Raw genomic sequence first — 13668 nt, 5'->3', positions numbered from 1 at the left:
ATGCCTTCAAGGAATACGATGCTGCAGCAACCTTGAGTTTCACTCTTGGGAAAAGGCATTAGTATTTCTGTATATTGTGCAGCAGGGCCCTTTGCTTTTTGGAGAATAGCAAATCTAGCTTCTTCGTACAAACTTAGAGCTTACCCAGGGATTTTCTTTCACCTCATGTTTCTTAGAAATGTAATGTGTATGGTGCCTGGGTGCCTCAGTTGGTTGTGTCTGCCTTTGGCTCAGGTCATGATCTTAGGGTCCAGGGATTGATCCCCGCATGGGGGCTCCCTTTGACACTTCTACTCCCCCTCCCCTTGACTTTTGAAATGCCAGGAGTCTGCTTCTCTCTCTGCCTCTCCCCAGTGCTCATCCTCTCTCTCTCTCTCTCTCTCTCACAAATAAATTCTTAAGAAAATTTAGTGTGTAGATGTCTGTTTTCCTATACCTTATAAAGCTCAGGCAACCTCTGTTTCAATACTTCTTCTTTTTTAGACATAGTAAAAAAAAAAAAAAAAGAAAAATTTTTTTTAAAACAACAGGATGAAGTATTTTTTTCCCCCCTCGCCTTTTTTGAAGGTCAGAGGCCTTATCTATGAAAAAGCAGTAATAGTTATTTATAACTTGAGTGAAGCAACAGCCAGACTTTCTGGCTAAGGGTTAGAACAATGGATCCTAGTGTAAATGTTTGGGCTGCTTTTAGTTTCTCTTAATCAAAATTACTAGATGGCAGAATTTAAGAACTTGTTACATGTTATTCCCCAGTGTACCGATAATTGTCTAAAAGACTTTGTCACGCACAAAAAAACCCTAAATGAAAGTAAATGTCAAGTTGTTTTTTTAGAGTTTAGCAACCCTGGTATATGCAAATTGCATGCCTCTATTCAGAAGATATGACGTGTCTGTATTAATCTTCTCTATTGTTACTCTAAGTAGAAATGACTAGCCGTGTATTACACAAACCGAAGCACATTGAATGGAAAATAAAATCACTGCCCCAGAGCCCTTTCTGACACTAATGTATGCATGTTTATCTTTATCTTCACATTCTACTAGACAGTTGTGTCAGTGAAGAGACTTCTGAAAGTGTTTTCAACAGAGGAGAGAGCTCCGCTGATAGCTCTACCTATGCTTGACTGGTGGTTGTTCAGTCACAGATGGGACTGAAAGGATCCCATTGCGATCGTTCCAAAAGCAGATTCTGGAGCAGCTGGTCTGCCCCATGCCAGGACCAGGCTCTCTGGGCACTAAAGAGGTGCACAAGAAAATGAAACGACTTCCTTACTTTACAGCTCCCACGATGTCAGATGTTATATTTGTTTGAATTCACTCATTTGCTGAAGTTTTATTCAAGAGACCATATGACCTAGTGAATAAGAACACAACAGATGGACCCACAAGGAGTTCCACCTCGTTACGTGCTTTGAGAACTCCGACAAACTACTTACCCTTCCTGAGTTCCCTCTCCTCATCTCTGAAAACTTTATCAGTCAGAATTCAATCACAGAAGCAAAGCCACACTAGAATATATATAGGCCAAGGATTTGGCCTTATTCAATGGTGACGGTTGGTTAAACCATCTTTGGGAGGCTCTTCTCTCCCAGCCTGATGCTCTACTTGATATCTTCAGAACAGGCAGATGGAGAAAGGTGGAGAAGAGCAAGGACAAGTTGGAATCCATGGACATGCATAGGAGCCCGGCAGGACCAACCTGAACCAGTGTCATTCCTCATTGCCTCCGGCTTCCATGAAGCTGGGTCCTGCGAGAGGCCGCATCCTTTATCACACAGCCACACACACCTGGCCCAGGAGACTGTGAAGATGAAGGAGGATCCCAGGGGAAGGTGGCTTTGTTTACACGGCTGCTGCCCCAGTCCAACAAGGTGAGTCCACAGACCAGTGACAAGGTAGAGGAGTATAAAAACAAGATGGCGTTTCCTTCATATGCACCCTCCAAATCTGACATTAAAAAAAAAGAAAAACTCTTATGGTCAACCCTGACCAGACACACACTGCAAAGGGGATTCTGGGAAATGCAGTGGCTGTATCACAAAGCCACGAGGTGTGGGTTACCAGATCCTACGTACACATGTCATGACGATTCGTTAAGTGTGAAGCCTGAGACAATACGCAGTGATTATGATGATGATGGTGGCATGAACAACAGTCTATTTTGGGGACCACAAAGGCCAGAAATATGTCTCTAGTCCCTGCTCTCTATTTCTTCACACTCTAACTTAAGAAAGAGCACATGCAGATGACACATTATCAATTCTCTACTGTCACGTCTCAGGACCTGGCCGGTTCCAAACCGGGGCTTGCCCTTTAAATCCTGAAACCCTTTCTTACTTTAATCATTTTCAGTGAACATCTTTGACAAGTGTGCTTTACATTTTCTGACATCTTACAGAGCGAGAAGGAAACCACTTAGCTCTCCTTTATGACTCTGTGAGTCATCACAGGGAGTGTCAGTTGTGGTATTGTTCTATAATGGGACCAGTTGTATTAGGGGCAATTTGGGGGTGATGCTACATGGCCCCATGATTGATACTGTTCTCTCTGGCTCTCAGCTGGCATGTCTCAATCTTTTCATACTTCTAGCGTACGGCGGTATCTCTCCATTCCTTTAATTCACTGTTTGCAATATGCTATAGATTGAGAAACCAGATAACTAAGCTTGTTCAAACTGTATGCCAAGCACAATAAAATAAGCCCTGACGAGAACCTGAGAAAAACTCATTTCGTTGCCTTTATTTTCTGTTTTTCAGGAGCAATGCAATTTCAGTGCCCACCCTCCCCCCACTGCCCACCCCCAGTAAGTAGTCTCTTTTATTGTGTAGGTTACTAAGTATACTTCTACACAACATGGGGGCATTCCCAGCGAGTGAGGCCATGTGCTGCCCTGTTCTCTGTGTGAACAAAGGTTTCGCCAAAGCCCTAGTGAGGAAAACCAGTAGGAGGACACAGAGATCACACAGCAGTCTAGATATGTGTGCTCAAAAGGACTGCGTGTGGCAGGTGGGACCCCTGTTACCCTGGGTTTAAAGATCTAGCATCAGCAAGACATCACCTAGCTCATGACACTTATGTTGGTCATTTGAGATTAATTTTATATTTGGCTCTTACTTTATTTCTAAATTTTATAATTTTAAAAGCCCTATAAACATGGAAGGTTTATGAGGTGTGTGTAATTGCAGGAAGTATATGCCCACAGGGGGAAGCATTTTCTTTTGACAAGCAAGAATAACTTCCCACTAAGCTTCAGCCCTATCTGTCATGTCATTCTAATTTCGGTTTTCTGCTCACATTAAAGAGAAATCTTTCAATCCTTCCTGTCTGGGGACTGCGTTATCTCCCATTCTTCCATTGGTGGTATTTATTTCTGCTTTGGGACATAGTAAAGAATACTAGCCAAGAAACGGGTTCCGGGGACCAGGTGGTATGGGTATGAATCTCAGCTCTGCCAAATTACTCGTTGCATGACCTCGAGAAAGTTAACTGCTCTGTGCCTCAGTTTCCACATACACTAACAAAGATGATGCAGTGTATACCTGCTAGGTATATAGTAGTATGGATTAGTGGAAGCAATGCATGGAAAGTGTTCGGAACAGTGTCTGGCAGCAAATGGGGGCTTCTCAAATGTTGGCTGTCAAGGCGCTCTGGCTTTTCTGCCGCTTCAGAGCCTCAAAGCATAAAATGATGCTGAAATGAAATGAAAGGAATGGAAAGGAAGAAGAGCCAGACCCTGAAAGTTAATACTGGCATTAGAGCAAGTATTGCTGTAAATCACATTTATTTAATTATAAGTGTTTTTAATTAATTTCAAAGGAGAATGGCCATGCCCAGCCATGTTTGGCACAATGCCTGTGTTTGGGGATGAAGAAAATACAGTGGGAGTGTGTGTGTGTGTGTGTAAGTGTAAGGCTTTTATGATTAAAAAAATAATGAATTCAGTCATCAATTTAAAACCCTATTCGAAGTGAAATCACATTTGCATGACAAACAACACAACATCTACCAATTAGAGTCATGTTTGCTTGGCAGAAAAATAGAACATTTCTGGAGCCAAACTCCAGTTGTCCCAACCACGGAGAAGTACTGCATCTTAGCTGTTTTTTTTTTTTTTTTTTTTTTTCAGTTCCAATCTGGAACACCAAAAGAAACTCACTGGGTGTCTGAAAAATACATGAATAAATGCGTGAACAGATGAATGAATGAACAGAGGACAGAACACATCAAAGCTGTCTGCAGAAGGTGAAAATCAAAGTAAAAAAGGATCATATCAAAGAAGATTATCAAAGAAAGAAAGTGGATGGGAATCTATTATTCTCAAGCTGCTTGTGCAAACTGGTTGAACATTTTGGGTCTTGCGTTGATTGGCCCTTCTCAGTAACCTGAGGATGTGGGTGGTAAGGATCGTGGTGTGACTATAATGGGTGTGTGTAGGTGCATGTGTGTGAGCATGAATGCACACGCCATTAAATCAATGGAGGCTGGCTGTCTGGACCTCTCCTACTTGAGTCTCCCATCACAAAAATCGATGTTAAAAGTCCTTCATGACCTGTTGTCCATACCAGACAGAATCTGCTAATTGCTCCCTTGAAACTCAGTTCAATCTTTCCCTAACTAGGGTTAGACTTTGGTCCTCTGCAACTGTGAAGGGGGCAGTATCAGGTTCTGCTTCCCCTCTTCCATATGACTCCCCTGTCCTGATCCTCAATAGAATCAGAACATTAAAAAAGAGAAAGAACCCAACAAGGTAACCTTTGGAGGTCTCCCCATGCTGGCTTAATTTGCCCACCCCTCTCTCCCCTCCTGCAGGATGATAGGGTTTTCTCACCAGAAACTCCTTCAGATGCTTGTAGGAGCCACTGCTACCAGGTTCCCTCCTTAGGGACTCTCATCAGAAGCCAGGCTTCTGCCCCAAAGCACCAAGAAATCCCAGACACTAGATAAGGAGTGTTCTCAATAGGCACAGGCCTGGATAGTAACAATCTTTAAGTTCATGCACCATCAGTTACTTTGGAAATGGACTTGGATTGACAAGCACGGTGCTGTTCCCAGTCCAACCCTGACCTCCTCCTGCTCTTCAGGCCCATTGCAGCTGGTGCTAAACCTCATAAAAGTCAGCTCCAGGGACTAGTGTTGGTATGGACAATCCGTGGCATAAAGAAGGTAGAGTGAAAAGATCCAGGTTTGAATCCCAACTCTAGCCCTTTCTAGCTTCATACTGTATTAATCGTGTCTTTAAATTTTCTGTATATGATGATGTTTTGACATCTTAGAGACTGGCCTTCCCAACTTTTAGAGAGGGCAAAAGTCTCATCCGGGAGCATGCCTTTGATTTGCAGACTAACCAACCCAGAGCCACAACTCCTTTACCTGGCCAGAACAACACAGGGGGCAACAGTTGCCCTAATCATCCAGGGCTAGGTGCTGGGCAACTAGGGAACACCCCTGTAGCCCAAAGCCCCACTGAAATTATTCAAACTAGCCATTTCTAAGCTCACCCTGTCCTCCCTTGCTTTGTCCCCCATAAACATGTTGGCCTAAACCTTCCCTCACTCTTGCATCTGCTTCTTGACCAAAACCTGGGGTCTTCCTCCCACAGACCTGCATGGTGAATCACGTGTCTCATTTCTGGTGGCACTGTGAGGAATATTCAAATTCTCTTTCAGTGGTATTGACCTCTTGGTGTCATCACACCGTCACCTTCATTAATTAAGACCCAGGTACAAAACACATGGCTTCTGCTTTCTTCTGATGTCCATTAGCATGGTAAATTCTTTTCCACCCCCTCACTTTAAACCTGGAGGTGTCTTCGGGTTTAAGATGAGTTTCTTGTAGGCAACATATAGATGGGTTTTGTTTTTTGATCCATTCTGATACCCTGTGTCTTTTTTTTTTTTTTTTTTTTTTTTTTTTTTGAAGAAGAAGTTATTCTTTATTAGAATCTGTAACAGGTTAAGTGAGTTAACCTGTTCAATGAGTGTCATGAACATGTTTGTTGACACAGTTCCAAAAGGAGTTCTCTAATAAGGAGACACAGGGTTTTCATGGTAAACATTGCAATAGAGATTTGAACGAAGATATAGATAACATATTGATCTATTTCTACTTAAAACACTTCTGACACACAAAAAAGAATTTTTTCCACACCAAGTTCTACTACTCTCTGGACACCAGATGGATGACCTATAATTCAATTCAATTCTGGCACTAACTACCCAGAGTAAGAGATGCATGCAGCAAGCTATAGAGGAAGAGGTAGAGGAATCCATGCGCTCTCTGGGTATGTTACCCTCTAGCATTCATGTTCACCACTCCAGAAACGATCTGAACCCTTTGTTTAGGGTTTTTTTTTTTTTTTTTTTTTATAAACATATATTTTTATCCCCACCCTGTGTCTTTTGATTGGGGCATTTAGCCCATTAACATTCAGGGTAAGTATTGAGAGATATGATATGAATTTAGTGCCATTGTATTGCCTGTAAGGTGACTGTTATTGTATATTGTCTCTGTTTCTTTCTGATCTACTACTTTGAGGGTCTCTCTTTGCTTAGAGGACCCCTTTCAATATTTCCTGTAGAGCTGGTTTGGTATTTGCAAATTCTTTCAGTTTTTGTTTGTCCTGGAAGCTTTTAATCTCTCCTTCTATTTTCAATGATAGCCTAGCTGGATATAGTATTCTTGGCTGCATGTTTTTCTCATTTAGTACTCTGAATATATCATGCCAGCTCTTTCTGGCCTGCCAGGTCTCTGTGGATAAGTCTGCTGCCAATCTAATATTTTTACCATTGTATGTTACAGACTTCTTTTCCCGGGCTGCTTTCAGGATCTTTTCTTTGTCACTAAGACTTGTCAATTTTACTATTAGGTGACGGGGTGTGGACCTATTCTTGTTGATTTTGAGGGGGGTTCTCTGAACCTCCTGGATTTTGATGCTTGTTCCCTTTGCCATATTGGGGAAATTCTCTCCAATAATTCTCTCCAGTATACCTTCTGCTCCCCTCTCTGTTTCCTCTTCTTCTGGAATCCCATGATCTCCCTGATATGAGGGAGAGGAGATGCAACATGGGGGGTTGAGGGGGTAGGAGAAGAGTAAATGAAACAAGATGGGATTGGGAGGGAGACAAACCATAAGTGACTCTTAATCTCACAAAACAAACTGAGGGTTGATGGGGGGAGGGGGTTGGGAGAGGGGGTGGGGTTATGGATATTGGGGAGGGTATGTGCTATGGTGAGTGTTGTGAAGTGTGTAAACCTGGTGATTCGCAGACCTGTACCCCTGGGGATAAAAATATATGTTTATAAAGCTGTAAAAAAAAAAAAAAAAAAAAAGAAAAAAAAGAAAGGATGAATACCCAAGTTTTGTAACAACATGGACGGGACTGGAAGAGATTACGCTGAGTGAAATAAGTCAAGCATAGAGAGTCAATTATCATATGGTTTCACTTATTTGTGGAGCATAACAAATAGCATGGAGGACAAGGGGAGACGGAGAGGAGAAAGGAGTTGAGGGAAATTGAAAGGGGAGGTGAACCATGAGAGACTATGGACTCTGAAAAACGATCTGAGAATTTTGAAGGGGTCGGGGGTGGGAGGTTGGGGGCACCAGGTGGTGGGTATTGTAGAGGGCACGGATTGCATGGAGCACTGGGTGTGGTGCAAAAATAATGAATACTGTTATGCTGAAAAAATAAAAAAAATTAAAAAAAAAGTATCAATGTGTAAGAATTACAAAAAAAAAAAAAAAACAAAACATGGCTTTGGGCACATGACTGAACGTCTCTGAGCGTAACATCTTTAGTTACAAGATGGATCTACTTGTTTCTCCCTCCTAGGGTTATTAGAATGATCAAAGAGAGAATACCTGGGATCTTCCCATCACCGGGCCTGGCAAGCAGACAACCTGGTTCAGAGCAGATGCTTACAGATTGTGAGTTCGGTCCCTGCCTTTCCCCCATAGCAATGTTTACCATACAGTTTTCACACCATGGGTCCCAGAGAAGTAATGACACCACAGCACCCTGTCATGGAGAGATGAGCCTATTGAAGCCAGAGGTTCCAAAGCCCCCAGACTATAGCTTGTACCATGTACCTGCAGCCACCTGGACCAGGCCCTCTCGTGTGCCACAATGGGAAGGAAAATGGAAGTGGTGTATCTTAACACTGGAGAGGAGCATGGTCATGGAGGGAAAAGGCATGGTCATGGAGGGAAAATGGCAGTGGTGTATCTTAATGCTGGGAGGAGCATGGTCATTGAGGCAGGGCTGCCTGCACTGGAACCCTGAGTCTCAGGGGGGGGGACCCCAGCAAGTCCCTGCCTTGTTCTCAACATGGAGTCCACATCAAAGATAGTGATGGTTTCCGAGCATGGTGCAGCCTCAAGGTTAGCTCTCCATCAGTATGAACTGCCATTGTCTTGATTGATACTCTAATTTTAATCACATTGGGGCTGGGAGTGAGATAAAACACAAATTTGTTTTTTCTGTCCAATCACTTCCTTCAAAATGCTGTGACAATTTCCCCCTTTGTGTGCCTTACTAATGTCTGTGTCAGATCCCTTAGGTTTCTTGCCACTTTCTGATATCAAACAGCCCTGGGGTCTTCCATTCCACTCCCATTTGAGTTCCCCTCTCATTTCTCCTCAGCACTGGTCAGGCCTTAGAGTGGGGGTAGAAAAGAGACTTCTCTTTTCTCTCTTTCTTCCTTCTCTTGTGTATTGGGATTTGCCTGTGGGCTGAGAGGAGGGAAAGCACATTTTCTGTGGCAGCTCTCTCTCTGCTATCTTAGGAGGCTCTTGGTGGTTCTCACCTGGTGGGTCTGGGAGAGGAGTAGGTAGGGAGTGAATGCATGAGTCCTTTGAGAGAAGCCATGAGGAGTCTGTGGTATGGAGCTAGAGGGGCCTATGCTCTGGCTGACCTCTTTGTACTTCCCTTAGCTTCTGCTCCTTTTGGGAATTGCAAACATTCTTGGTGCTTAAGAATCCCATGTGTCAAGTACCTGACCTGGGCAGGGTGACACCAGGACCCGGTGACAACAGCACATTCTTGCCTTGACAGACAGTGAGTGCTGGCTGTTCCATTGCTAACTGCTCTTTCCACTCTGCCATCCGCCATCTTACCCCAGGCACCCCACACCTTTCTCATAGGAGCATAGAGTATAAGCAGAGGGCCAAGTGGACTTACTGTCTGTAGACACTGCAGTCTCTGCCAGTAGTTCCACCTGCACAGGCCATCTACTGATTTAGGGGGAGGTGAAGCATGATAGGGAGAGAGGAAGGTCATAACATTCTCCCCACAAGGCCACCAGCAAATTCTTCCCAAGATTCCTTTTTGGTGGGGGATGACAGTGGGGCCAGGTCCCATATTTATTAAGCTCCAGAGGGAGTATCTACATCCTGCAAGGTCTTCTTTAGAAAATGAGCCTATTGTTCCAAGCCTTGGAACTTTACTCATAACTTTTAGACAACAGTAACTGTCCTACTCACCGAGATTCCTTGTATATAAGAATCTCATGTGGGTACAAGGGGCCCATGTGATTCCCATGATTGTCATGGGAACAAGGCACATCCGTCTTCTTCTTCTCCCTCCCCAGATCTTCCCACCCTGTTCTTCTCACCTTCTGCTCCCTATCCTCCCTTTCCTCTAGAGTAAGTAAGAAATATCATTCATGAACTCCCTAAATAAATAAAGATCATAAACCAGAGGAAGAAAGAAATAAAAGCAAGGGTTGAGTGAAGGGTAAATGAGAGCAAGAAAGCACCAGAGGAAATAGGAAAGGAGAGAGAGAGAAAGGGAAAGACATTCATGTAGGGAAATCAGCATGAATTATTCCAGAAATGCAACTGAAGCTGGTTAACACAAGTTTGTGACATCATACTCTATCCTCTGACATTATGCACCCAGGTGATGTGTCCGCCAGCTCTGGCTAGACATTTTAACATTAAGCCTCTCAATCCACGAACACAGGTCGTCTTCCCATTTGTCTGTGTCTTCTTTAATTTCTTGCATCAATATTATATAGTTTTCAGATTATAGAATTGTACAAGTCTTTTGCCTCCTTGGTTGAGTTTATTTCTAAGCATTTTCTTATTTTTGATGGTATTGTAAGTGAGACTGCTTTGCGTTTTTTTGTTTTGTTTTGTTTTTTAAATTTTATTTTTATTTGACAGAGATCACAAGTAGGCAGAGAGACAGGCAGAGAGAGAGATGAAGAGGAGGAAGCAGGCTCTCTGCTGAGCAGAGAGCCCAATGTGGGGCTTGATTCCAGGACCCTGGGACCATGACCTGAGCCAAAGTCAGAAGCTTTAACCTACTGAGCCACCCAGGCACCCCGAGAGACTGTTTTCTTAATTTCCTTTTGGGAAATTGTTAGTTAATCTATTGTTAGTGTACAGAAGGTGCAACTGATTTTTATATATTGAGTTTGACTTCTTAAATTTTATCGAATTTGTTCATTCTAACAGTGTGTGTGGTCTTTAAGGTTTTCTCCATATAAAATCATGTAGTCTGCAAATAGATCATTCTCCTTCTTCCTTTCTGATTTAGATGCACTTTATTTCTTTTCTTGTCTAATAGCTCTGGCCAGGACTTCAAGTATTATGTTGAATAGTAACAGTGAGAGTGGAGATCCTTGCCTTGTTCCAGATTTTAGAGGAAAAACTTTCAGTTTTTCACTATTAAGTATGCTGTTAGATGTATTCTTACTACACTGAGATAAATTCCTTCTCACAAAGGTGCATTGGATTCACCAAGTCATCAGCAACTTTTCTTAGCCACTCCTACCAAACTATGCAGTTCCATCGGTGCCTGGGTGAGGCATGACAGAGCCCAGTCTCTCAGCAGTACATCAAGGGTCTGGGACATTGGAAACATAATTCACACCTCTTCCTTTCTTCTGGGAAAGAAACCCCTGTATCTGTGCCTCCTCTGAATCTTCCAGAGCTGTCTTGGGCACACCACATTGCCACCCCCTTTCCTTTGTCCTTAAACTGCCCCCAGGCATCTGAATAATGCTGGTTCTGTCAGTGTTTTGTGTGAAGAAGACAGAAATTGGCCCTTCAGGCAGTGTGCCAGAAGAATTAGAATGTTGGAGACATGCTCCAGTCTCCTATCCACAAGAAAGTCATTGTGGGCTGGGCGATCTCTGTTGGTGATGACCTATACCAGCTTGGGGAAGGGGCTGGCATGGGTAGTGAAATTGCTCTTTTTACTGATTTCAGTAAGGGTATTCTTGTTTTATGTGTGTGTTTCTCATCTGGAATACTGCAACCTCCTCACTTCTCATAAAAGTATTTGGGTCCTCATATTATTATTAAATCAATGTCTCTGTGGAGAAATGAGGAACTTTCTAGTCTTCCAACTTGAATACATTACTTCTTAAGTTAAAGTCTTAAAGCTTGTATTCCTACCCATAAAATGGGGAGATAGAGTCCTATTTCCAAGGTATTTTTCAAAAGCTAAGCTAAATTGTGAGCTTAAAGCATATAACATTTTTTCATTGTATATCCAGGTAAGGGGACCTATATATAATCTCATAGGTCAGTGGAAGGTCACTTCTTCCCCCTCTTCTTGTGCTTTCTTTTCTGGCAACCAGTTTTTCCAACCCTTCCACCCCATAGGGGAGAAAGAATTGTTGATTCTGTTGCTTGGGGTCTGGAACAACTGGACTTCTGCTTTAGTTTCCTGCCATGTGTCCTATTTTGCCTTCCTAGAATCTAATTATATCTACATAGCAGCTAGAGAAATCCTGCTAAATGATAAATCAAATGATCTCTCCCACTCTCTCTCTTTCTTCCTTTATGCCCTCCAATGGCTTCCCAGTACCCTTGGAATAAACTGTGAAGTCCTGACAGTATTCATCATGGCCTTGTCAGCACCACATGATATGGCTTTAACCCCTCCTCCAACCTCATTCACAGCACCTTTCTCCTTGCCCTCCATGCTATGGTCCCACTGGCCATTCTGAGAATATCCTAAAGTCTTCCTTGCCTCAGGACCTTTGCACATGTTATTCCAGTTCTAATGTGCCTCCCCTGGCTCTTTGCACAACAGACTACTTTGCATTCATTGGATCTAGCTCAAATATCACCTCTGGAAGGCCTTCATGAGCTACCCAAGCCATTCCAGCCCTCTGCCAGCTACTCACCAGCACAGTGCCACATTAATTTCTTTTAAATCACTTTCCACATTTTAAATATCTTTTTATTTGCTTATCTGGTTTAAGTGGGTTTCTTGTATAATGATATGAGCTCAGTGAGGGTAGCACTTTTTCCATACTGCCGTATCCTCCATGTCTAGAACAGCACTTAATATATATTAAGGGCTTAGTAAATAATTGATTAAAGAATGCAAAATATTAGACCAGAGTTACTACCAGGAAGAATTGCTGTGAGTTAAAGGATGAGCATCCACGAGCCGTCTCTTCTAGTACTTGCCTGGTGAGCAGACAGGGCAGGGAAGACTGATAAAATTTCACCACCTTGCCTTCTTCCTCTGTACCTACAGCTGGGTGAGTAGGATGGAGCCTGCTTTGGAGACCTGATCATGTTAAATTCAGAGCATGAAAAAACCTTTGCAAGAGGCCTATGCTGCATTTCCTATTCAACTTGGCCAGGAAGCCCTACGGGGCATACCAGGTGCTCGCCATCTGCTAAGGATTACTTTCATTGTAATTCTTCTGTTGTTCCTAATGTACAGTAACACCCAGGCATTTACAGGCCTTGGACATAATAATATCATATTCACAAAATCCTACACTCAATCAATAATGTATTCATGCCTGATCTGGAGCCAAGTTGGGAAATGCACAAAGATGAGTCTTTGGGGCCAAAGCACAACTTGGGGGGAATCTATACTCTGGATCCAGTGCTAGGAGTCAGCTTCAGCCAGGCTGGGGCTGTGGCCCCCTGCACCAATAACCAGGTGTAACAAGAAAGAGGAATGACTGGAGCCAGGTGAAGAGTGTCCTGGACCTCATACTGAAACCACAGGCTCCTGGTTTGGGCCCAAGATAGTGAGATTTTTCATGGCATTGAGGGAGGTGGTTTCTTTACTCCTCAACTTCAGAGTGTGGAGAGGGAAGGCAGGTCTCACTGGAGATAACACTGTCCCTGGTGTGGTTCCAGACTAGTGTGATGACAACACCAGTTGTGCATTTGGCCATTTCTGCAGGAGTGTTAGGGGAGGAGACATCTCACACTCTAGAAATCACGCATGTCTCATGGCCCAAGCTACTCAAAACTTTTTGAATTAAAAGAGCCAGAAACTCACTCCAGCAGTTAAGCAATAAAATGCAAGGATCTGGGGGTGGATCTAGCTTCAGGCTGGGATGGCTACAGAGATTCACATAATATTGTTACCGTTCTCTCTTTTTCTGACCATCTATTACTCCCCACCACTCAGCTGTTTGTCTCTGCTTGTTCTTATTTTCAGTTAGCAGCATGTTGTCCTCATCTTATACAGATTTTATTTATTTATTTTTGCTAGAGAGAGAGAGAAAGAGAGTGAGCACAAGTGGGGGAGAGGGGCAGAAGGGAGAAGCAGACTCTCGGCTGAGCAGGGAGCCTGATGTGAGACTTGATCCTAGAACCCTGGGATCATGACCTGAAACTAAAGCAGACATTTAACCTCCTGAGCCACCCAGGCGCCCAGCATTCTGTCCTCATTTTGTGCC

This window comes from Lutra lutra, chromosome 16 (genome assembly GCF_902655055.1).
Source record: "Lutra lutra chromosome 16, mLutLut1.2, whole genome shotgun sequence".
Lineage (NCBI taxonomy): Eukaryota > Metazoa > Chordata > Mammalia > Carnivora > Mustelidae > Lutra > Lutra lutra.
Note: the sequence above shows the minus strand (reverse complement) of the source record.